Source organism: Lygodium microphyllum, chromosome 11 (genome assembly GCF_053477565.2).
Source record: "Lygodium microphyllum isolate KBCC chromosome 11, Lygodium_microphyllum_v1.1.10, whole genome shotgun sequence".
NCBI classification, from domain to species: Eukaryota; Viridiplantae; Streptophyta; class Polypodiopsida; order Schizaeales; family Lygodiaceae; genus Lygodium; species Lygodium microphyllum.
In genome coordinates, this window is record NC_141145.1 from 34,355,836 (window position 1) to 34,381,264 (window position 25,429).

General features: G+C 40.6%; 1 protein-coding gene across 2 annotated transcripts in view; it reads left to right on the top strand.

Moving 5' to 3' along the window:
• The window catches only part of LOC148028692 (D111/G-patch domain-containing protein), a 38,843-nt gene that overhangs the window by 10,959 nt on the left and 2,455 nt on the right, over positions 1–25,429 (top strand). The window lies entirely within an intron of this gene.

The following is a 25,429-nucleotide window of genomic DNA, read 5'->3' on the forward strand; positions in this document are numbered from 1 at the left end:
ATAGAAATAGCCCATACATTAAAAAGTGGAGAGTAGTTAGAAACGTCAGTCTTCTGCTCAAGTTGCTCATGCCATGTTTGTTCGACCGCCATGACCATGCTGATAGGAATATTAGGAGGATGCATGGGGCGTTCATGTAAGTAATGGCATGGGGGGTAATACTTCTTAATACGACTGCCATTGAAGTGTCCAATGCCTTCCCTCTCCAGCGTCTCAAGCTTGACATTGCCCGTCCTACTGACTTAATGAACACAATACAGTCCTAGGCCTCGAAGTTTCAATTTTTGATTATGGTCTTTAAGAGAATATAAGAGCACTTGGTCACCTTTATCAAAGGAACGCTATTGTACATGTCTATCAAACTAGGCCCTATGTCGGGTCTTTTTTGCAAGGAGGGCATGTGTGGCCAAAAGGTGAGTTTTGGTGAGGCGTTCCAACTCCACAAGGCGATTGGTCCAGACACTAGTGGCTTCCCAATGCTCTGGTTCTGTGATGTGAAGACTAGGGATTAGGAACTCAACTGGCATAATAGAATCAGTGCCATAGGTGAGTTGAAATGGAGTCTAGTCAATTGTAGTCTTGAAAGCTGTACAATAGGCCCAAAGGGCAGACATAAGCTTGTTATCCCAATTAGAATGTGAAGCAAAAATAGTCATGGTCAAAACATTAAGCAAAATCTTGTTGGTGGACTCAGCTTGGCCATTGGCCTAAGGATAGTACGGAGATGACTTGCGGTGGATAATTGGAAAGGTAGAGAGCAGATGCTCAATGACCTCATTTAGAAAGTGAGTCCCGTGATCACTAACCAACTCAATCGGGTGGCCAAAGCGAGAACTCACTTGTTCCCACAAGAACTTAGCTATTGTACGGGCATCATTCTTGTGGGTGGCTTGTGCCTCAGCCCATTTAGTCAGATAGTCGGTGGCCACGATGATGTAGTGTGCTTGTGAATACTAGGCAACTAGAGTGATAGGTCCTACAAAGTCAATCCCCTATTTTTCAAAAGGTTGTCTAGCAATGATAGGTGATAACTCCATCTTGTCCTTGTGAATAGAAAGTTTGGTGCATTGGCACTCATCACAATGCTTAACAAAGCGTGCCGCATTCCTTGAACAAGGTGGGCCACCAGAATTGGGCCTGTAAAACCTTATGCTTTGTAGCTTGACCATCAAAATGTCCACCAACAATTCCTCCATGGGCTTCTTGGAGCACACGCTGCATGTCATGCTCACACATGCATCATTGAAGGAGACCGTTTTGCCCTAGTCGATAAAGTTGACCAGTAATCATCTGGTAAGGTTGGGTCTTAATCAACAAGTGAGTGAGATGAGCCTTCTCAATGGGATATTTAGGGATTCCATTCTCTAAAATAGCAACAATATCGTCTGTCCAATGGGGTGTGTGCTGAGAAACCACTTCTTCAGTTCACACTTTATTTTAGGGTTTCACATTGACAACCCCAAAAATGGATGGTGTCCACATTTTGGTCACTTTTTCAATGGGTGCCCACATAGTGGTCCGCCACCCTAGATAGCTTATGCCTATAAATAGACAGTCACTTTGTTCATTACTACCACTCTCTCTTCAGTCATTCTTCACCACCTTCTTCGGTCACCACTACTTCCTTTCTCTCACTAGCCCCTTCCATTGTCCTCACACCCCTTCAGGACATTAAGGTTCGTGGCTCGTGGCTGCCTTTACCTAGGTGCCCTATTCCAACATCAAGCCTTGCATTTGGAGCATCTTTCACCTGGCATCACCATCATCTGCTTGGTGTCAGCACCCTTCTCCTTCAGGCTCCACCTTCACCTGCGCTTTTCAATTTGGAGGCCTTCTCCTTACCTGGTGTCATCATCTCTAGCTTAGCATTAGCATCCTAGCCTCTGGTGATAGTCTACATCACCAAATGACAGTGATTTCATCACTCGTCTATCACAGGGGCTGTTGGGACCTGCGTTTTTGCAACCTGGCTCCGCCTCCATCACCTGGCGTTACTCGTCTATCATCATAGAGGCTGCTGGGACTTGTGTTTTTGTAGCTCGGCTCATCCTCCATCATCTAGCGTCATCATTATCCACTTGGCATCAGCATCTTGGCTGCTCTTTCTACATTTGCCAGCTCCGACACTTTGGGATTTGTGTTTTGCTGCCCAAGTCACTCCCTTGCATCAGAGGATTGCGGGTCACTCCCTTGATAGCTGGTGATCATCTTCCACATCTTAGACGGCATTCAAGGACTGCGGTTCGCTCCCTTGACAGCTGTCTTTTACGTTCTAGTGATTACTTCGATAGCCCATTGCCCAGAGGATTGCGTTTTGCTCCCTTCACTGTGCAGATTTCCCATAGTGCTACCACTGATTCAGATAGGAGAGTGTAGTTGTCTTTTGAGCTTCCGGTCTGCTATATTGGCTTTTCTTTTCATAGCATGATTCAAAGCATCATCGTTGTGTTCTTCTTGTGTTTCCGAGTTTCTCTTCTCTCTCAATGTTTGCCATACAAACTTAGTGTTACTCCCAACAAACCCTACTGCCTCTTTGCACTGTCGCTTATTTTGACATGGCATCAGAGTATACCTACTATTTTTGACAGTGTGAGGTCAGCCTTGAACGATTGGACCTCTTGTTGCAGTCAAAACAAATGAGCATCAAGTAAACTATCATCAATGCTTGTTGCTTTTTCTCAATTGGTCAATCGAGACACGTGATCAGCCATGTAATGTTACTTTCCTTTCCGCATAACCATAGAGAAGTTAAACTCAAGCAAAAGCAACAACCATTTGGCAATTCTGCCTGTAGCACATGGCTTGTTCACAAGATAAAGTAGAGCTTGATGATCAACAAAAAACGTGAAGTTAGTGGCAAGCAAATAATGTCGTAAACCATTGCTAAACTGTCCTGTTCAATGGTGGAATAATTTATCTCAGTCTCAGTGGGAATGGGATTGTCCGATTTTGGGGCTTGTAAAATGGATGCAAAGACAAGAGTCTTATTCAGGGTCTCATAGGTGTCCTGACATTTAGTAGTCTATTCCCACACAACCAAAAGCTTATAAAGTAGCTTGGCAATAGCAACATAGTATAAAACAAAGTGGCAATAATAGCCACTATACCCAAGAAATCATTGAATACCCTTCGGATTGGTGGGAGGTGGAAGCTCCATAATAACCTTGATCTTAGCTGTATTAGTGGCAATGCCATTCTTAGATACCTAGAATAATGCCATGCTTTACCCAAAATTGACATTTCAGTGGATCTAGGGAAAGCTGATACTGCCGACATATTTCAAAGACAAGGTGAAGCTTGGCTAAGTGCTCTTTCCAACTGGCATGGACATAGAGGTCGTCTACAAAGACTTCAAGCCACTTACGCAACATGTCTTTAAAGATGGTGCACATTAATTGTTGAAAGGTGGTGGGTGCATTGGTCACAGGATTGGTTAGCCCATATGGCATAACAATGTAAGCAAAGACGCCCCATTCAGGGCAAAAGCAGTCTTATGTTGGTCATCTGGGTGGACCTGAACTTGATTGTATCCAGAGAATCCATCCAAGAAGTTATAAGTCTCCTTCCCGGCCACTCTCTCAATCATGTAATTGTATAGGGCAGCGGATAATGGTCGCGTTTGGTTGCGGCATTGACCTTATAGTTGACACATACTGGAATTTTGCCATCCTTTTTGACTACCACAACAATGGGTGATATCGAGTCAGTATGCTCAATCTCATAGATGAATCCTGCTTTTGCAATTTGTCCAATTCCTTCTTCACATGTTGAGCGTAGCAAGGATTCATGGGATAGGGCCTCTGCTTGATAGGTTTAGCGTCTAGTTGTATGGGAATAGTATAAGTAAGTATGTGAGGTGGCACGCCTTTGACCGGATGAGTGTCTCCTCATCTTCCTTGCTGCTTTAGGTGTTTCCCCCTCCTTAGCAAGGCCAACTTCCTTTACTTTAGTTGGGCCTTCAATAGATTCACTAGTTACGCACTGCCGTTTGGCACCAAGCATAATGATAATCTGATCCCCCTTCTTGAATTGAGTAAAGCATTTAGGGAGATTCTAGGGCTTATGTTGAGAGCTTGCATTAGAGTCAAGGTTCTTCGGAGCTTTCTTAAGACGTTTCCTTCTCAAGTGAACCGGCAAGTTCATCTTGGAATGGGGAGCTGGGTTAGGTATTTCAAGATCCGAGTCAGTTCTAGCATTTGACTTCGAGTCAGACTCCGTGGATGCTAGTGGAGCATCAAAAGGTAGGTCTTTTGAGGGTACAATAGTGAATAAGTTAGGGTTGGAAGCAGGGCAAGAAGTATGGGATTCGAATTGGTCATAATCCATGGCTTTTAGGTACTCCAACCATTCTAAGTCAGATTTAGCATGGGCAAGGCTAGTATGAATGAGCAATGTGGGGCCATTGGAGGCTTTTTGGTCAATTGTGATTTGCTCAATCATTCTTCCGTCAGAGCCATAGCCTGCATTAGATTCTATAGCCATGGAAGATAGGGGTCACTAAGCTCATTTTGAAAGTTCCATTGCCCTTGATGCTAAAACACTAGCATCCCATTTCTTCGATGGGTTCTGTGTATAAAATCTTCTCTAAAGTCATTGCTAATTGCCTCCATAAGCACACGCTTGACCTTGTGCACCCTAATTAGTAGGGATTTATCAAGGGCAATAATATCTTGCACGACATGCTGAATGTTAAGAGAGAAATGTGCATTATGCACATGTGCAATGTTTACAAGAACAGAATGCCAATGCATGGGGTAATGTAATGAGCAATGCAAGAGGTTACGCTCATGCAAAATGCTATACAACGGTGCCACTTGGATAGTTCCCTTGCAAGGGAATTGTTCACTTCCCCAAGTATAATTTACAATCATAGTCATCCTGATGATGAGAATGATGATATTGTGAGAGTGTCAACGGAAGAGGAACCATGAAAGCGGAGAGCAAAGGGAAGAGAAAACTTGCAATGTAAGAAGAGAATGAAAAAAGAAAATCTGCATTGAACTCTAAAAGAATGCTGAATACAAGGAGGATTGATTAGTCCTTGCATGCAGCCCAAGGGGTGAGTGAGGGCACTAGATCAGGCTGATAACGGAAGGTGGCATTGGAAGACAAAGGAGAGTCCCGAACGTCGGAGTGTGTTGAAACATGCAAGATAGAATGACCAGCTAGCTGGAGGTAGGCTATATATAGCCATAAGTGCTGGAAACTGGCCAACAACGACTTGCGCAGTGCCATAAAAACTGGCTGACTTGAGAAGCATCAATAAAATAATCATAAAATACTGTCCCGATCAGAAAATGCTGGTCAGGCTTCTACCACTAAAAGAAATGCAGGTTGGAAGTAAACCTCAGCAAATGTGAACACACCTAAAATCCGATTGAAAAAGAAATGCGTGCTCTAGAAAGAGCTGCCTCCTCCATCAAAACACATGACAAAGTAAATGTCAAAACTCTTAAAGTCCTCGTCTGACTTAGATTGAGGCTTGCAGGTAGGAGATGACTGCATGTGACACACATGACTACTAACACCTACTCTTAGATCTTGGATGTGGTTGAAGGCCAAAGAAGACTGAATGGATCCAAGGGTGGCAAAAAAAGTGCCAAAGTTGAAGAGGTCCGTTGACGAAGTCCATTGATGAAGATCCTCCTCATCATAATTCTGGGAACCTCCCTTTGGAACATTGGGGGCCAAGAAATCCACAGCTACATTTGTTAGCGTCCTTATTTGTCGATCTGTCATCTCCTAGTTGTGAGTCCTAGTCAGAGTCTGACAGGGACATTTGGAGCTCTAACTATATTTTCCTTCCAGTCTTGTGTGCTTATCTGGCAATTGTGCTGCCCTAGATGGCTGCGATCAGCACTAGATGGCTGTGAACTGCCACATCAGCATTTAATGTGCAGTCACTAGCATTTATTGCTGCCACGACTGCAATCGCCAGCATTTAGTGATGCCGCATCAGCAGTTGAGCAGGTCAGCCAGCATTTTTGGATATTTTATTGTTGGTCGGTCAGTTTTCAGCATATTTGGCTATTTATAGTTGTACCCAGCTGGCTGGTCGTTCATTCACTTTGTCTCACAGGTGCTCCGTTTAGGTGGCTGCAATCTTCTCCGTCTTTGTTGTGGATAGTAGGCTGCACACACTCCATGAAACCGGTCTATGACTCACATAAAGTGATAATTCCTTCAATTAACACTTGGTCTTTTCACACACACACAAAAACAGAGACCTCATTCTCTCACTCAACACCAGATTGGCCTTGAAGACCGGCGCCCCTCTCGGTATTTCTTTATCAATTAAAAGATGGAAAGTAACAAAAATGAAATGTTCCAAAATACATAACTTGAGAACCGTTGGTTTTCATATTTTCCGAGTAAATCCCAGCTACATAAGGACAATACAGTATGACTATAACAACATTCCTTTTAGGAAAGCATTTTTTGTAACCATAACTCAATGATTTATGTGCAGAATTGCAGTCTGCAGATCTCTAAATTCACTGTTCTTATTGTCCAGTATGCCTAGAACAACATCCCTTTTAGGAAAGCATTTTTTGTGACCAAAACTCAATGATTCATGTGCAGAATTGCAGTCTGCAGATCTCTGAATTCACTGTTCTTACTATCCACCATGTCCAGCATTTTTTGTAGAGTCTGTAGATCTCTGAATTCACTGTTTTTACTATCCAACATGTCCAGCATTAAAACACTCCCACAAACGGCACTAAATCAGAGCTGAAAAACCCTACTCATGTGTGGCACGGTCATTACTTCCTTTAGTTCCTACATTGGAGAAGCCAACAACTGCTCCTGAACCTTGACAGTGAGGCTCTTGCCTCAGCAGAAGTGCAAAGAAAACCTAGAACTGTACATTCGATGGAATTAGCTCATCATGCAGAGCATTTCCTTTGAGAATAGAGAGAGAGAGTTGACGAGAGGGAGCAAGCTCTACCTCCATTCATGGGTCAGAGACGAAGAAGTACTCTCCATAGCTGATGAAACTGCAGCAATCTGCTCTCAGCTCCTCAAAACTTCATTCTCAGATTTGCCCCTTATGCCTATTATGTTTTTTTAAAATGCTCTTTGTCTCTCTTTTGGAAATTTGTGCCACATGGCATACATGTAACAATTTTCCCGTTTAAACCTTCCGGTCTAAAATTCTCCATAATCGGTGCAAAATTTGTCCTCGGCACAGACCAGAGAATTAATCCTTGTGCAAAAAACAAAGATAATGACGCGACCAGGTTCTAGGGCCCAAAAATAGTAACTCCCTAAATTTTAGGGATGGTGACCTCTGCATTCCTCAAGTTGTTCTGAGCAACTTTTATCATTGCAACCACATCAAAAAGTGTAATGTGGCTTAGTTACAGTGACTTTTATTCCATGAGCATTCTCACATGTGCATCTTCTATCTTGGCCAGGCTCATTGTCTTGCACCATCTCCAGTGGCTAAGCACACAGTCCCAAACCACTAGCATTCTATTCTTTAGTGCCCATTCAATCCGGTCCCAAGGCTTAGACAAACCATTAGTCCAATTTGTCCCAATGGCTGCTTTTTCTGGCCATGCAAAGATCCCGGCTTATTCCAAGAGAACTCTGGGGGTAAAAAGCAACAATAACTAAAAAAAATAAAAATAAAATATTTATATAAGTAAATAAGGAAAGCAACTGCAAAAAGTATCACCACTTGGTGACACTCCATCTCCGTCACCGTTACCATTGAGTTGCACCCTCTCACATGGTATCATTGCCGATGTCAAGACACGGAGTTTCTAGCCAAGAGGAGGACACACTGTTGCTGAAAACTCAAATTTCAGCCTACTATTCATTGCAATAGATGCAATTTTTTTACGTTTTATAGGTGATATACAACAAAGGCGGGACATCCACAACTCTTCATTTGCACGTGTTGTTGATTTTCCCTTTGTTGGGGCTCTTCTATAGCAAAATGCAGCATCCTTTGTGTGTTTGCAGGTTATATGAAGATGTTTGATTCCCGGCTCCAAGGCTTTGATGACTCGGATGATGAGGTTTTCCATCACTCCTTTGAATGGCAGCATGATTATTAGATGTCACCGAGCCCGTTTGTATGGTCTCATCATTTGGAGCAATCTTCTCCTCCCCCCTCTCTCCATGTTTCACATAGAGCGTATTCTACAGGTTTTAAATTGCCTAACATGGCATCACCTGTGTAGGTGCATGTTCTCCCTTCTTTACCCAAAGAAAACCAGCTAGATGGTTCCAACTATTCGCTTTGGGTGTAAGATATAATGTAGCCTTGATACCTTTGATCTTTGGGAGCTTGTTATCCTACCTATAACCCATCTCGTGGAGGATCCCTATGAGGGAATGACTATGGATTGTGTAGCCCTATGGGATTGGCTCAACTCTTGAGCCTGATCCTTCCTTTTCATGAGCTTGCAGGATTCTATCCTAGTGCATGTTCACAGGTTGTTGAAGACAACAATGGAAAAGTGGAAGAAGCTTGCCTCTTTGTACCATCAAAAGTTGTTTTGCCCATAGGATCTCTCTTGAGAAGAAACTTCAGATGCTCAATGTTGATAACTCTCTTCCTATGAAGGATCACATCTCCAAACTGGAGGACACACCAGTCTTCTTACGTCAAGGACCCGAGAGACTGCTCTTTGGGAGCAGCTAGTCCTGTTAGTCTTGGAGCATGATGAGCGGCTTAAAGAGATAGGAGCCAGTGGATTCGGCTCCACGAAATCTTTTACAATAGGCTTGAGAGTAGGGAATTAGAAGGCAAAGCCAAAGCCAAAGAAACAAGACGACACGAAAGAGGACAAGGACAATAAAAATCAGCCCAAGTGCCCACACTATGGGAAGGGTATATGTGATATTAATGTGACATTAAAGTGACATTTAATGTGACATTAAGGTAAATCAAGGGAAACATGCACGAGGATGACCGTCCGGGGTCTTGGGCGCCCGAACGGGGTTTAGGGGAGCCTAGAACCAAAGAGAGTCCAGGAATAGTAGGACTCACCAAGGTTTGACGGCTGGCAATTGGATTAGGATGGGTCTGGCCAGCAATAAACTAGGCAAGGCTGGGAGGTGAAAGGATCGCTCGTGCTCATTTCTTCTGACTGTTTTTCTCTGGCTTCATGGTCTTCTTGAGAGCTGTCTTACATTCCGTCTTACATTGGTATCAGAGCCGACGGGTCTAGTCTTGTGGATCTGTGAAGCTCTTCGACAAGAAGGCAAAGTCGACGGGTCCCGTTAAGCTATTCGTTTCCGGCACCTGGTGACACGTCATATAAAATTTGACGTGACGATTAATTGCACTATGTCACTTATCTTATGGCGGGGGAGCTATCTTCTATATCGAACGTCGTATGCTGGATCGCGCACCGAATCCTGGCTTGAGCCCGTCTTTAAGCGCATCAACGGACCACAGGCCTTGTTCCCCTTTCTGCAGGCTGGCCCTTCAATTACGTGAAACTGAAGCTATTTTTCTGGTCCTTTTGTGACCAGCCGACAACACGCCATCTTTATCTGTCCGGTATTCCTCTCGCCAACCCCGACTACACTTGCATAACAAGTATAAGCTGAGCAGAGAACAAGTTCAGGAAAGGTGCATTGATAGCCTGCGTGATCATTAAGAAGGGGGCTGAATACTAGTCGTTTCTGCAAAGAAGCTCCATTTCCTGCGTGACCGACTTTGCTCGAAAGATAAAATTTGTTCCTTACTCTTCGGGTTTATTTATAAACCAACAACAGCTGCCTGCCATTAAAACCAGGGAAGTACTTTACTTTGTATGCAAATTTCTTATTTTTGCTTTCCAATTCCAGTGTATTAATGACAGAAAAAGGGAAAGAGAGAGTAATGAAAGGTTCTAATTTTGGGGACCACCCTATGGTAGATCCCCATGAACCAGAGATGCAAGAAGAACAGTGGGAAGAATTTTTTGCTACACGAGAACAATTTGATGATCTTACTGCTCGTGTACAGGCTCAAGGGGTTCAAATGGAATTTTTAACTCAAACACTCACTGAAATAAAATCTCAATTAACTTTATTGTTAGAAAGAGATAAAAATAAGATAGAAACCTCGGATGCCCCATCTTCATCGAAAGATTTAGATGTGACTATTCGAGATCCTAAGGAGCCCCACCATAAGTTGAGGGATAATCCAGTTCTAAAGGATATGAAACCCCCTCAGTTTCATGGGGAGGAAAAAGATAGAAATAAAGATACAATCTTTAATTTTTTCTCCAAAAATGGGAAGATTTACATAAACTTAAAAATACCCCACCACATCTCCAAGCACTGGAGGCTAGTTTAACTTTGGGACCCAAAGCATATAAGTGGTGGCGAACTTTAAAGGAGGCAAATAAAATACCTGACACTTGGGCTCAATTTGAATCTGTCTTTTTGAAAGAATTCATTCTTGAAAATGAAATGGAAAGAAATTGGGAAGATTGGGATTATGTCAGACAAAAGGGAAGACCCCTGCTGACATATTTAGAGGAATATCGTGAGATAATCCTCAAATTGGAAGGAATAGATGAATTTCAAAAGACAAGAGGATTGATCAGGGGACTAGATAAAGCCTGTAAAAAGGAAGTAAAAAGGAGTTCACCTAAGACGCTGGAAGAGGCAATTAAATTTGCATTAATTAATGAAGATAATATGCGTCTAGGTACACTCACTAGTCTCACTGATACGGAGCCCAAGTCTAAGGAATTGGAAACCTCAAAATTTGTGGGCAAATTTGAAAGGAAAATGCCATTTTTTAAAGGTAAAAAACAACCTTTTGAAAAGAAACAATATGTGAGGCCAAAGTTAAGTCCTGATGACTTTGATAAGGCCAAAAAAGAAAAGTTGTGTTTCAATTGCCTATCCCCTAACCATGTTGCTTGGAATTGCCCTCAAAAGAAAAAGCGAGAAGACAAAGGAAAGGATAAGGACAAGGGCAAGGGAAAAGAAAAACAAATCCATGTAGTGCAGACCTTAGAATTAAAGGGGCATGAAAGGTATAAATCTTTAGAGGTCCTGCACATGGATGTACAATACAAGTGTTGTATGTCAACTTCTATGTGGCAGCCTACTTTTGGGCCACATGATTTAGTTAGACTACATGGATTGATAGCTGGAAAGAGAGTTAGAGTCATGATTGATGACTCTGCTACACATAATTTTATAAATTATGCACTTGTCAAAAAATTGAAACTTCCCCAACAAAAGAGTGGGCATCAATATGTTGTTCGTATGATGCAAGGCCAAGATAATAAAATATGGGATACAATGGTATCCAATTTGGAAATTGAAATTCAAGGATATAAAGATAAACTTGATTTCTGAATTATGAACATGGAAAGAGCGGATATTGCTCTAGGGAGGGAGTGGGTATGGGGATTGGAACCATCCTTAAAACGTAGTTATCACCATAATACATTGGAATTTGAAAGGGATGGTAAGACTTTTGTCATTCAAGGTGAACATGAAGTATTTGATAATCCTTTGGTGTCTTCTATTGAAGTTCAGAAGCTGATAAAGAAGGAAATTTGTGAGGTATATATATTATGGTCTCTTCCTGTACAGAACACTTTTACTTTTTGTAATATAAAGCAACAATTTTCTTATGTTTGTGAGTTGAATGTTAATAATGAATTAAGTAGTTTGTTAGATGATTTTAAAGATGTGTTTCCTTCTGATTTACCAAGTGGCCTTCCACCAAATAGGGGTGATATAAATCACCCAATTGACACAAATAAGGATACACACCCTATTTCTAAACCACCTTATAGGTTAAGTGAAACACAACATAAAGAAGTTGACAGACAAATTAAGGATTACCTTGATAAAGGGTTTATACAACCCAGTAATTCACCTTGGGCTTCACCAATTTTATTAGTAAAGAAAAAAGATGGTTCTATGCGACTTTGTGTTGACTATAGAGCACTTAATAAAATAACGGTGAAGAATAAATTTCCTATGCCCAGAATGGAAGATCTTTTTGATCAATTACAAGGGGCAAAATTCTTCACAAAGATAGATTTAAGATCAGGTTATCACCAAGTAAGAATTAAGGCACAAGATGTTCCCAAGACAGCATTTCGTACTAGATACGGGCATTATGATTTTTTGGTGATGCCTTTTGGCCTCACTAATGCACCAGCTACCTTTATGAAGTTGATGAATAGTGTTTTACGGCCCTATCTAGGACATTTTGTAGTAGTCTTCTTGGATAATATCTTGATCTTTAGTAAATCAAGAGAAGAACATTTGGAACACTTACGATTAGTATTCCAACTGTTAAGAACACATTCCCTTTATGCGAAGAAAACTAAATGTGAATTCTTTGCACAAGAGGTCAAATATTTGGGGCATATTATCTCGAAAGAGGGAAGCAACATGGATCCAGAAAAAGTAAGGGCAATTATTGAATGGCCATCTCCAAGGAACCTGGAAGAGTTGCAGATCTTCCTAGGTTTATCTGGATTTTATCGTAGATTCATTCGAGATTATACCAAAATAGCTGTTCCAATGACTGACCAACTTAAAGGGAAAGGAAAAAGTTTTAATTGGGGAACAGACCAAAATGAAAGTTTTTAAAAACTTAAGGTAGCTATTGCTACAGCTCCAGTACTATTAATTGTGGATCCCAATAAACCATTTGTGGTTGAAGCTGATGCCAATGATAAGGCGATAGGCGCGGTCTTATTACAAGAAGGTCGACCGGTTGCTTTTGAAAGCAAGAAATTAGATCGTGCAAAACAGAATTATTCTGTTTATGAGAGGGAGTTGTATGCAATAGTACATGCAATGAAGAAATGGAGGCACTATCTATACGGTGCCAAACTTTTGATTTTATCGGATCATGAAAGCATTAAGTGGCTTAATGATCAACCGGATTTACACGGGCGTAAAGCCAGATGGGCCGAACTCCTTCAAGAGTTCGACTATGAGATAGATATAGAAAAGGAAAGTATAATATAGTAGCTGATGCACTCAGCAGAATGCCCATCATTAATGAATTGAGTTTTACTCAGTTCACTTTCAACTTGCTTGAATCTTTAAAAGGGAAATGCCAGGTTTATCCGGCATATTCCAACATATGGGAAGCAATAAAAAATGGAGATCCAAATGAAAGTGCTTCTACTAAGGAAGGAATATCTGATGATGTTCAACAAGGAAATGGAGTATCAGGGGTTGCTCAAACTGGATTCAAGTGGAAGAATTTTACCATTGATAATGGTTATTTACTCTACAAGGGTAGGGTATGTGTCCCGAAAGATACAGAAATAATGCGTCAGATACTCTTTGAGTGTCATGATACCCCTAGCGCGGGACATCCAGGAGTTAATAAGACTTATAGTCTTATTAAAAGGCAGTTCTATTGGCCTTGAATGAATAAGGACGTCCTTGACTATGTGGTCAAATGTAATAAATGCCAGGTTAATAAAGCTGAAAGATTAAAAATGGGAGGACTTCTCCATCCACTAGAGATTCCTTCGGGAAAATTAGAGAGTATCTCCATGGACTTTATTGTTGCTTTACCCAGAACACAAAGGGGGCACGACTCTGTGTGGGTGATTGTGGATAGGTTAACCAAAATGGCTAGGTTCATTCCAACTTCAAGTGATGTTAAAACACCAGAATTGGCTAGATTGTTCGTAGAGAACATATACTGATTGTATGGCCTTCCGGCAAATATAGTTTCTGATCGGGATAGAAAATTTGATAGTCAATTTTGGCGTGCGGTATTTAGAAAGTTGGATACTAAACTTAGCATGAGTACGGCGGATCACCCGCAAACTGATTGGCAAACTGAAAGGGTTAACCAAATCCTTGAAGATATGCTTAGGGCATATGTAAGTAAAAGGCAAACTAATTGGGAAGAGTGTCTACCGATAGCAGAGTTTGCATATAGCAGTGCCAAGCACTCTTCCACTGGATATAGTCCATTTATGTTAATGTATGGGTTTCAGCCCAGAGCTTCTTTTGCAGTAGGACTGCATAAGGAAAAGGTTCAGGCAACTAAAGATTTTTTGGAGGATATGAATAGTATGTTAAAATTTGCTCAAGAAAATATTAAAAAGGCTCTAAATCGAGCTAGAGCATATGCAGATCCTCACCGAAGAGACATCTCCTTTAAAGAAGGAGAATTGGTCTATCTTAAGGTGCCTGAACAAACTAAAACTATAAAAAAGGGACAATGTCCAAAGCTTTCACCGAGGTATTGTGGTCCTTTCATAATACTTAAAAAGGTGGGAGAATTGGCTTACAAGCTCCAACTACCTACTGGTAGTAAAATACATCCAGTTTTTCATTTAAGTAAATTAAGGAAGAAACTGGGTGATTTGGACAATCTAATCTTAAATGATGATATTGAGGAGCTATTAAATGACCAATCTAATCCACATGAACCAGAAAGAATATTAAATGTTCGTAATAGGCGAACAAGGAATATTATTTATCAAGAATGTTTGGTTAAGTGGAAAGATTGTTCAAAAGAAAGCTCAACATGGGAGCGAGTAAGTACTTTAAAGAAAAGGTTTCCCAATTTACAGTTAGACCTTCCAAGTATCGTTTTCGAGGACGAAACCGATTCTTAAGGGGAAGGAAATGTGACATTAAAGTGACATTTAATGTGACATTAAGGTAAATCAAGGGAAACATGCACGAGGATGACCGTCCGGGGTCTTGGGCGCCCGAACGGGGTTTAGGGGAGCCTAGAACCAAAGAGAGTCCAGGAATAGTAGGACTCACCAAGGTTTGATGGCTGGCAATCGGATTAGGATGGGTCTGGCCAGCAATAAACTAGGCAAGGCTGGGAGGTGAAAGGATCGCTCGTGCTCATTTCTTCTGACTGTTTTCCTCTGGCTTCATGGTCTTCTTGAGAGCTGTCTTACATTCCGTCTTACAGTACACATTCTGAGGAGAAGTGTGTCAAAGTGCAACAAATGTGGAAGCGTATGGACAAGACTAAAAGACAATGAACACACGAGAAGAGGGAGAGATAAAAGAGAGAATAGAATGCAGAAATTTGCAGTAAATGAATGCTGAAATGAATAAGGCAAATGTACAAATGGGTTGTTGAAGTATTTCCTCGAGCTGATCTCTCTCTCCACCTGAAATAGACAAGTGAAGTGATCAATAGCAGGCAGCCTCTAAATATGCCTCAAGAAATACAATATAATAATCAGGTCGACCAGTTTTAAATTGGCTGATTGCACCAAAACTGCAATTGCTGAATAAAATAATAATAAAGATTCTGCACAGCACTGCAGCTGCTATGTGGCACTCAGTGCAAAATCCTGTGCCTGTTCAATTGCCTAGTAAAGCTTGAAAGAGCCCATCCTTCTTGGTTATACCATTAGTGGCAATTTTACCTTTTGGTTAGGAAGTGTTTTTGTTTTCTTTACTCATTATTTTTCTCGTCTCTTTTTTTTTGACATTTCTAGTATTGACCAATTCATTTAAGCAAAACATCTCATGATGCCATGCCATACCTATTTTTATGGCCATCCCTTTAATTTTTCTTGGTTTTGGAAGTATTTTCGCAGGATACTTGGCTAAGGTGCAAACTGTGAGCTTATAAGTCAATTTTGTGGCAAAGTGGCTATTGCTCATTCAACATGATTTGAGTAAAGTGAACAATTATTGAAGATTGGATGTGAGCGAAATTCTCGCGAATGGCTGAGATGTCCAATTGATTGTTTTCCCTTTGTAGGAGGTTTGGCAGTTTCTGAGTTACCGACAAACGAAAAAGGGGGAGGAGAAGAGGCCTTGGTGAACTTTCATAAGTGAACAAATGTAAGCTTTGCTGCCCAAAAGTATCTAGTATTAACCATAGTGAGGGATAGGCCCGGTGAGCAAAGAGTAGGTTAAAGGGGTACAAGCTGTGTCAATCAATTATTGGCTTTGCATCAAACATTCAATAGGCCATGGACAAAAAAATGGCCACTACATGAAAAGATGATGTCTAGATGGCCACCCCATAAAGCACATTATGCACCTATGGGCCACCAAAATTATCCAATATACTCGGAATTGGAATATCCTAATAGGGTTTGTCTTTTTTTTTTTTGCAAATAAAATGTGGCTGATTATATTACTCAAAAAAATTGATTACAACGGAGTGCTCATGCTCAACAGACTAGCTGGAGGTGATGCAAAGTCACAAATACATCATGTATACAAGCCTCTCAGGGCGGTCTGGGGGCAAGATGCCATGGAGGGGGGGTGTATCGCCAGCTGCCTACTTGCATCAAGAAAAACAGGTCCTGGCTGCCCCAAGTATGCATGAAATGACAGCGGAGCTCCTGACGAGCCCTGGACTCACCCTGCACTTGATTAATAGGGTTTGTCTATGTTAGGCTGCCAAGCTATAAGCCCTATCGAAATAGGATTTTTCAATAAGTAGAGCCATGATATAATATGCTTACCTAGGGACTTAGGATTTAGTGATTAATGAAGGGAGGCATAGAGAATAAGTAAGTTTTGCATGGAGAATATCTAAACGATATTTTAATTCTTTGGCTTATGACCAAGCAATATGATTGTAGACTTTGATTAAAAATTGACTCATGTCCCTAGCATATCCTTTAATCTAGACGATTCATATAAAATAGAAAGGTAAGATTGTATGGGAACAAGTCAGGCTTGGTGATGAAAGAAAAAATACCTTAAATCCCACATTCAAAGGGCAAAGTTGTAACATCCATTTGTTAGGTATGGATAGCAACGCAAATGAAGCAATCGTTTTTCTTGGCTTCTTCGATCTTCATTCATATTGCTAACCATTGGACAATTGATCTCTTAACTTACTTCAAAAACAAGAAAAGGCAACAATACTAAATGAAAGAGGTATTGGGGCCATGGTGAGTTCAATTGATGGGTGTTTTAGAGCAATTTAAAAAAAAGAAACAACAAAGATTGCTATGGCATATATCTGTTTGGATTGGTTAAAAGAATAGATTCTTATTAATCGCAAATATCTCAAAGATTGTTATTATACAAGAATTCTTGTATCATTCATGTAGATCTTCCATCTAGTGAAAACCAAAGGATTCATTGCTTTTCCTTTTTTGTCGAAACTTGTATAAACACAACCATATTTGCACCTATCAGTTATGAACTTGCTATTATTATGAAAGACAACCCCTAGGCTCAGTCATAGCAACGAGTACAGAACCGTCATTCCCATAGCTACAATACTAGGAGATGTGCTGCTGAGCTAGCCAGTTCAAAATATGCTTGTGTCTACTAGTAGAAACTATTAGTGGCATCCGGCCGAATAGTATTTGTATTGAATTGCGCCTTAAACTAATGGCCACTTTTCGAGTCGAAGGAAATGCCTAATAAATAGTCAAATGCTGTACCCTTTAGCTATTGTACTCTGGAAGCAATGGGAAAGCCCCGTATGTGAAGAGCTTCATTCTATGAATCACAGAGTGTTTGCTCTAGTTTTCGACTAGGCAGATTCAATGGCTTTATACGAATTAGCTATTTTTTACCCATCCAATCCCACCAAATCCAAGGAAGAAAATTTGAATGAATTGAGCGACTCTTCGAGTTTAATTAATATGAAAGACATTTGAAAAATACCAATTCATGCATGGATGGGAAGCATCCACCTTAATGGTGGGGAAAGGGCCTTCTCGAGCAGTTAATTTTGTTCAAGTTGAGGTTTCTAGATATTCTCTTTAAGCCATCTACTAGCCAGAATTACTAATTAGGTTTGTTTGTGTTAGGGCATAAGTGCTAGTGCAATTCATGAAGGTGTGACTCTTGGTTAGAGAAGGCCTTGATCTCTTCTCCATAAGCCGGGCTGCCAACATCAAGACGAGATCACATTGGTCCACCAGCCCTCTGTCAGAGTGCAGCTGTGCGGAAGCGTAGGACTGAGAGAGAGAGAACGCAGAGAGAGAAGAGAGAGAAAGAGACAGTGGAAGATGAAGATCTGCTGTATAAAGTGTGCTGTATACAAAGATATGCAGATATGTACACAGGCGCAGTGCGCTGGACTGCGTGTCTCCACCTCGACGATGCAACCTGCTGTTCACCTCGAAGTCCGCTGCAGTTTGCACTGTCTCCTGTCTGAAATCTGCGAACAGAGACGGAATCTGCGTGTGCCACCGGTCTGTAATCCGCGAGCAGAGAAGTGTTGGAGACTGCTGAAGAACTCGGCTATTTATAGCCAGAATCTGGGCGAAAATCAGGGCAGGTCGGCTGCATTAAATGCAGCCGACTGGACTGCAGGCATTCGGACTGCCACGTGGCAGTCCGACTGGACTGTGCAGTCCCGTACAGGCGATGATCTCTAACACCCTCATAGGTTTCCCATGCCTTAGTGGAAGTGGATAGCAAGGGGAGGTCATATGATTGAGCCGTGTCATTCTTAACATTGTCTAGCTTTTGCTACCACATTACGATTATATTAGAAGCAAAATGTAGTAATAAACTTATCGTTCTAAACATTGCCTAGCTTTTGCTGCCACATATAGTAGAAGCAAAATGTAATAGGTAAGTTAAGCAAGGTCAATCATCTTACATTGCGGATACCAAAGATTTTTATAATACAAGAATTCTTGTATTACTTATGTAGATCACAAAGCCTCTAGGTTCATCGCTTGTTTTAGTCCCGGTTTAGGGCAGAATATCTATGCTTGTGGCTGTTTTTAGGCACTATTATGCAAGCACATCAAGAAATGATAAGAAAACAACATCAAGAAGAACTGTGTGAAAAATAGAAGAGATGTTGCTTGAGAATGCTACTTTGATTGCAATCCATTTTTTTTCTTTTTGCCTTGCTCAACAAAGACAAAATGCCACTTGATTGAGGGGAGGAGAGGCAACACATTTTTCCATTAAAATTGGGTTCAATCCATGTTTTAGCATTGAATTTGATCTCGTCGTGATTCTTGCCAAGGTTTATAATAGGCATTGTTTCTATTATAACTAATATTGTTTTTCTTTTAGTGTGCCATTTTAAGGCATTATAGTTGGGCCAGCATCGTAAACTAATATAGTGTTTTTTCAAGAGATCACTGCGTATAATCTAGGTATTTTTACTGTAATATAGGATTGATTTCTAAATGAAATAATTGCTTTAAACCTAATAGGTGCTTAAAAGGTGGTTAAAGTATTTTGTAAAGTTAAGAAAGATTCAACTTTGTCATTTGCAACTATATTTCTTTTTCAATTATGCAAATGCAAAAAAAGTTGTGTAACCAAAAGCTCTGACCAGCTTTTGATGCTGGGCTATTTGTCGAGGATGGAAGTATGCCAAAACCATACACAACTTTGCTATGAGCAGATTGTATCCATTGTGCCAAAACGGACCCAATAAGAATCTGTTTTTTGGAGTTCCAAAGGCTAGCATTATATCGTTGTGTACATAAAGACCTAGTGTGTGGAAACCTAGAAATAAGTTAGCCCAACTTAAATGGGATATTATTGCTTTTTTGTGCTCCAATATTCTTGACAATAGATTGCTGTTGTTTTGTTCCGGATCATAATCCCTAATGAAGAGTATGGCCCCTACCATGATAAAACCATCATATATTGGTAATAGGTATAAAGTGGGTGGTAAAATCTTGTGCTATAAAAGCATAAGCAAGTAATGAAAATCCAAACAGCAAACAAAGCACAACTATGATTCGTTTATAGGATTTGAACCCTTAACCATTTGATTCGGTTCGAAACCATTCCTTTGATACCACTGTCAAATTCTATTGTTTCCAGTGCTACTTAAGCTTTGTTTAATCCATAAACATGTGTCGTTCCATCCCTGATCGTTATCACTCAGTTGGTCTTATCCACTTACAATTTAGTATAATAGTCGATAACTCTTTTTTCTAGGATGGTTATTCTATTGTTTTAGCTTTAAATAATCTCATTTTTTCTTTGATTTGTGTTTCTCTCTTATTCATTGCCATAAACGTTCAAGAGCTAATGCATATAGAACAATTCTTCCTGCATGTCCACTAACTTGTAGCCGTAACATTTCATCATAAAAGGCCTCTATTCAGGGCTTTTCTCCCAGCAAATGATGTTTGCCGTTCCATTTATGACTTGCATTGGAGTAACGAAGTCATTGTGACAAAACATGGATCTAGAGCATAGCATTGACTATGAAGGACGGAAGTGGGTAACAAGACTCATAGTGACATAGACAAGAAGACAAACTATTGCTCAAGTGAATTAGGTTCCAAGATGTAGGCTTGGACTCATAAACACAATCTTGAGCTGACCATGACAAAGACACAGAATAAAGTACAAAGTATAAATAGCATTGCATTGAAAAGTGAACCAAGTACATGTCTTTATAGCTTTTCAACTTTTCCACTCTCCTCACTATGCATATGGGATTTAGGACATCTCTTCTTGTAGCATACATCATTTGTTATTTCTCAAAAACCCCCTCAAATGATGAGTCCCTGCACTTGCTAGCTTTTGCCCCTCCCTACATGATAACATGGCCCGGGAGACTAGCTCATAGGTAGCCTAGTCAAGTTAAAGCTTGAGACTTTACATCTTCGGCAAGGGTTTTTACAAAGCAAATCCACTATGGGAACAAATTCCTTAGAACAATCTGTCAGAGTTGTTGATGGTAGTGGAAGCATCTTCTTTTTCTTCTTCATTCATGAATTGACTTTGATAGTGGTCATTTTACATCTGTTCTGTTTTTTTCTTGTGGAAACATTCACTGGCAATATGGCCAGTTTTACCACAATAATGACATGTCATCCGACTTTTGTTATCGATGTTGAATCCTTGACCTCTTCCTTTGGGTCCAGCAGCTCCTTTGGTGTATAAGAGATTTTCCCTTGAGCTGGTTTCTTTTACATCTTTGCTTTTAAATTTGCTTTGTCCATCAATTAGTGAATGCTCAATGTCTTTGAGTGAGAGACTGGGAACATTACTTAGTGTTGAAACAAGGTTCTCATACGGTTCATGATTAACACTGGCAAGTAGCATTGCTATTGTCTCATCCTCATCAATGTTCTTTTTAGGAGTTGCTAGCTGAGTTTTAAGGCTCTTGAACTTATTGATGTGTACAGTCATAGATGAACTATCTTTTACATCCAACTTATAAAACTGCATAAGTAATTTTACCTTCGAGTTCTTTGCTTGTGTGCCAAAGATCTTGTCAAGTTCTTCCCATGCCTTCTTTGCATCCTTGATACCAGAGATGTGATGTAATACATCATCCGATAGACCCCAGGCAATAATACCTAGAGCTTTGTTATTCATCTTTTTCCATGCCCTTGTTTTAGGTTGGTCTTCTGTAGTATCTTCCTTCTTATCATCTGCATCTTCTTCCTCATCTTCAAACAAGTCCCACAAGTCTTTCCGTATAAGGTGTTACATGGTCTTCTCCTTCCAAGCATGAAAGCCTTCCCTATTAAACTTTGCTATTTGCTCAAGCTCTACCATTTTAACCAGCAACAATTAGCTTCAAATAACCAACAAAGAAATTGTTTCTCAATGTGTCAAGAGATACAAGATGATTAGTGTTTAACAACTCTGCATGAGTATCAAGGAGATACTATCTTGGAGCTCAATGTTGGGCATTGATGTTTAATCTTCTTCTTGAAACTTTTTTTTCTTGTTGGCTTGGAGAGGAAATCTTGCTGGAATCTAAGTAAAGTTTGAGTGGTAGAGGCTTTAGTGAGGAGGAACAGTGAGAAAGAGCCAAGGTTGCTAAGTTTTTTTAAGTTTCTGGCTATGGCTTCCTCTAGGGTTTAACAACACTGCATGAGTATCAAGGAGATACTATCTTGGAGCTCAATGTTGGGCATTGATGCTTAATCTTCTTCTTGAAACTTTTTTTTAAAAAAATCTTGGAGGGGAAATCTTGTTGGAATCTGAGTAAAGTTTGAGTCGCAAAGGCTTTAGTGAGAAGGAAGAGTGAGAAAGAGCCAAGGTTGCCAAGTTTTTTCAAGTTTCTAGCTATGGCTTCCTCTAGGGTTTTAGATAGCCGACTATTCTTTCGATTGGTGCAGCTTGTAGCGTGGATCGTTCTGCGAAATATTTGATGGGTAGATGGCCCATATAGTAAGCTTCAATTGCCCTATGCTTGCAGGACGAATCACAGTCTCCACACGTCACACAGACAGTACGACCGTCACAGGGTGCAACAGAGATATTGATGTTGAATTTTTATAATGCCTGCTGCTGGAGCGCAATCTCGACCTCTGAGGTGTAGTGATGCGCCCTGAGTAGGGGAAGAAATGTCTAGAAGAAGATTTGTAATGGTATGGCTTAGATGAGGAGATTGAAGAGCTCCAACAGAGGTATGTGCTGTTTGGCTATGGCTGCCAAACAGTGAGTATGAAGCTCAAGTGAAGAAATGGGATCAAGCACCTGAACTAAGCTAGGGGTAGATGAGGAGAAGGCGGAAGCTAAGCCATGCTCGATTGGCTCTGATACCATGTGACAAAACATGGACCTAGAGCATAGCACTAACTATGGAGGACAGAAGTCGGTAACAAGACTCATAGTGACATAGACAAGAAGACAAACTATTGCTCAAGTGAATTAGGTTCCAAGATGTAGGCTCGGACTAATAAACACAATCTTGAGTTGACCATGACAGAGACATAGAATGAAGTACAAAGTACAAATAGCATTGCATTGAAAAGTGAACCAAGTACATGTCTTTATAGCCTTTCAGCTTCTCCACTCTCCTCACTATGCATATGGGATTCATGACATCTCTTCCTGGAGCATATATCATTTGTTATTTCTGAACAGTCATGGGGAAGTTAAAGCTTTACCAAAGATATCATAAAACTGATGTAGGTATTTGAAGTTACAAGGTGTAGCTATCATACTATCTGGCTTGTTGTCTTTTGTTGCTATTTGGCATTGGGTGTATTGGACTTAGATCTGTTTTGTGAAGGTCGCACGCTTGTGGGGCAAAGGAGAACTCCTTTCTCCACCTGTAGGTTCTTATGGCCCTTTAGACGTTAATCAAGGAACAGAGTTATAGCTTTTTGATTTACCCCTAGCCACTTAAGTTTAATTCTTGCGAATGTACTTCCCAATACTTAATGCTAATGCTATAGCACTGCATGTGTCAATATGTGTAGTGCTTAGTATCCATTGTTTACAGCTAGGACTACCGGCCCCCGGGGTATCTAATCCTATTCTTTGCCCTAGCTTTTGTCTCTCAATGTTAGGAAAATAAGAAAATGAACACTTTAAATAATTTGGTTTCCTTTCTTTTCAATTGAATCCCTTTCCTTCGTGCTTTACATTGGTAGACATCATTCACGGCAATTCTTTTCTATGCTAACTGAATGATTAAGAATGCTGCGAGCAGGGATCATATGGCTCGATTGACTACGAATTAGATAAGCTACGACAATGGAAAATTTAAATAGAAGCTTAAACAGTCATATGGACAGTTGTAGAAGGTGTCTTCTTCTCTTTGCCTTTGTTGTCCTTCTTTGGGGCATTCAAGAATCGAGTAAACTGGGGATCCTTTGCTAAGTACCATGGGCCCACCAATTCAAAGGATTTGATGGTATCCCGGCAATGGAACCATGAAACTAGCCTTCCTTGAGTGGATGGTTGGTAAATTCTTGATTACAACTGAATTATAGTAGCAAACAATAAATTCAAATCTGAAAAATATAAATTTATCTACTGATCTTGGACAATGCACACCCGATTGGCCCCAAAATTGGTGCCCCTTTCCGTATTTGTTTAGCTTTATTGAAGAAGAAGTTGGTTTACAGTGGGATTCTCGTGATCCCCTTCACAATCTAAACTCCCCTTGCTGTCCAAAGTGACCAACAAGTCTTCAATCTGTTTTGCCCCTTGATTCCGGCACTTAATTGGCCTTCACCCACTTCGTAGACGATGGAAATCCCCCAAATTCAATGGCTGGTCAGTCCTCCACCTGAATTTAACTGAAATTCACCTTCAGCCCTGAAAAATCCAAGTCTTGGAGCTTCTAGTTTTTGGCATGCTTCCCGAGGCTGCTGCTAAACCCTAATTTCTGCTGTAAATTAGGGTTTACAGCAGAGAAATTTGCAAATTTTCAGTCTCCAAGGGTCCAAATGCTGAGATCTTCGGAGCAATGCTGTAAAATGGTTGGGAGATGAGAGAGAAAGCTATAGAGAGAGAAAATTCAGAGTTTTGTCACGAAGAATGACTAAAAATCAGTCAAATGCAGCTGCTGCCCTACCACAATAGCATTAAATGCTGTTGCCTACAATTGAGACATCCAAATCAGCTGTCACCTTGTACCTCGATGCAATCGCCCAACTGTGAAGGGTCCGAATTTGCAATCGCCTCCTCAAAGCTCACTCATGGTTGGTTGCAATGACTGAAAGTAGGCTGGCCATGGCTATTGACAACTCTCCTACGTTTACTACAGCAAGAATGATCTCGTTTTTCCTCTTCTTTAGCCTTTTACGAGTCTATATGGACAAGTTTGCCAAGTGGCAGCCTTCCCAAATGGTTTTTCCAACATTATCCATCATTAAATATTAATTTTCAGTCTTTAACCACTGAAAATTAGTCCAATAATTATTTCGGTATCCAGAAAAATAATATGACTGCCAATAATTAAATTGGCTAGGCATTTTCCACTCATGAGTCTCTATATGCCATCTTTGACCATTAGATCGGCGCTAGATACCATTAAACGCCACATCTTTAGTGTCACCAATTGCCACTTATGGCCAAATGAAGGACCTAGGCCAACAATTGACAATAGGTACCACAAAGTATCCGTGCAACATAACTTACAGCAACTTTTGCCTTTGACATCTCGTGATTTTCTGGAGTCCCGGGCTCGTAAATTTACTCTAACCCCAGCTGCACCTCACATGTGCAACATTTACTTAATCATGTGATTAAAAATTAATCCACATGTTAAGCAAGGTTTCAAAAATACATGTCCTTATGACACATCGTGAGGAGCTGGAGCAGCCATCGTGAGGTTAGTTTCAACCATTACCAGCAGGTGTTTGCAAATTTGGAGCAATTGACAACCGCACGAGATCCTAGGTAGCTGGGTGACAACCCTAGACTGAAGGCATCATCAAATTTTGGGTCTATAGGTGCAAGTGATAGCATTTATTGCTGTTGGGAAAGGGCATCAGCTACATTTGACTGAGTCATTTCTCACTGCAAAGCTTTTAATTCTCTCTCTCCTTAGCCTTCTCTCTCATTCCCCAGCCATTTCACGACCTTGCTTCAAAGATCTCAACATTTGGATTCTTGAACTGAGGAATTTTAGTTTTCTCTGTTGTAAACCCTAATTTACAACAAAAATACGAGCTTAGTAGCTGCTTGGGGAAGCACACCAAACATTGAAGACTCCAAGACCTAAATTATTCAAGGTTGAAGGTGATTTTCAGCTGAAATCAGGTGGAGGACTAACCAGCCATCAAAATTGGGCATTTCCACTCTTGTCGAAGTGGGTGAAAGCCAATTGATT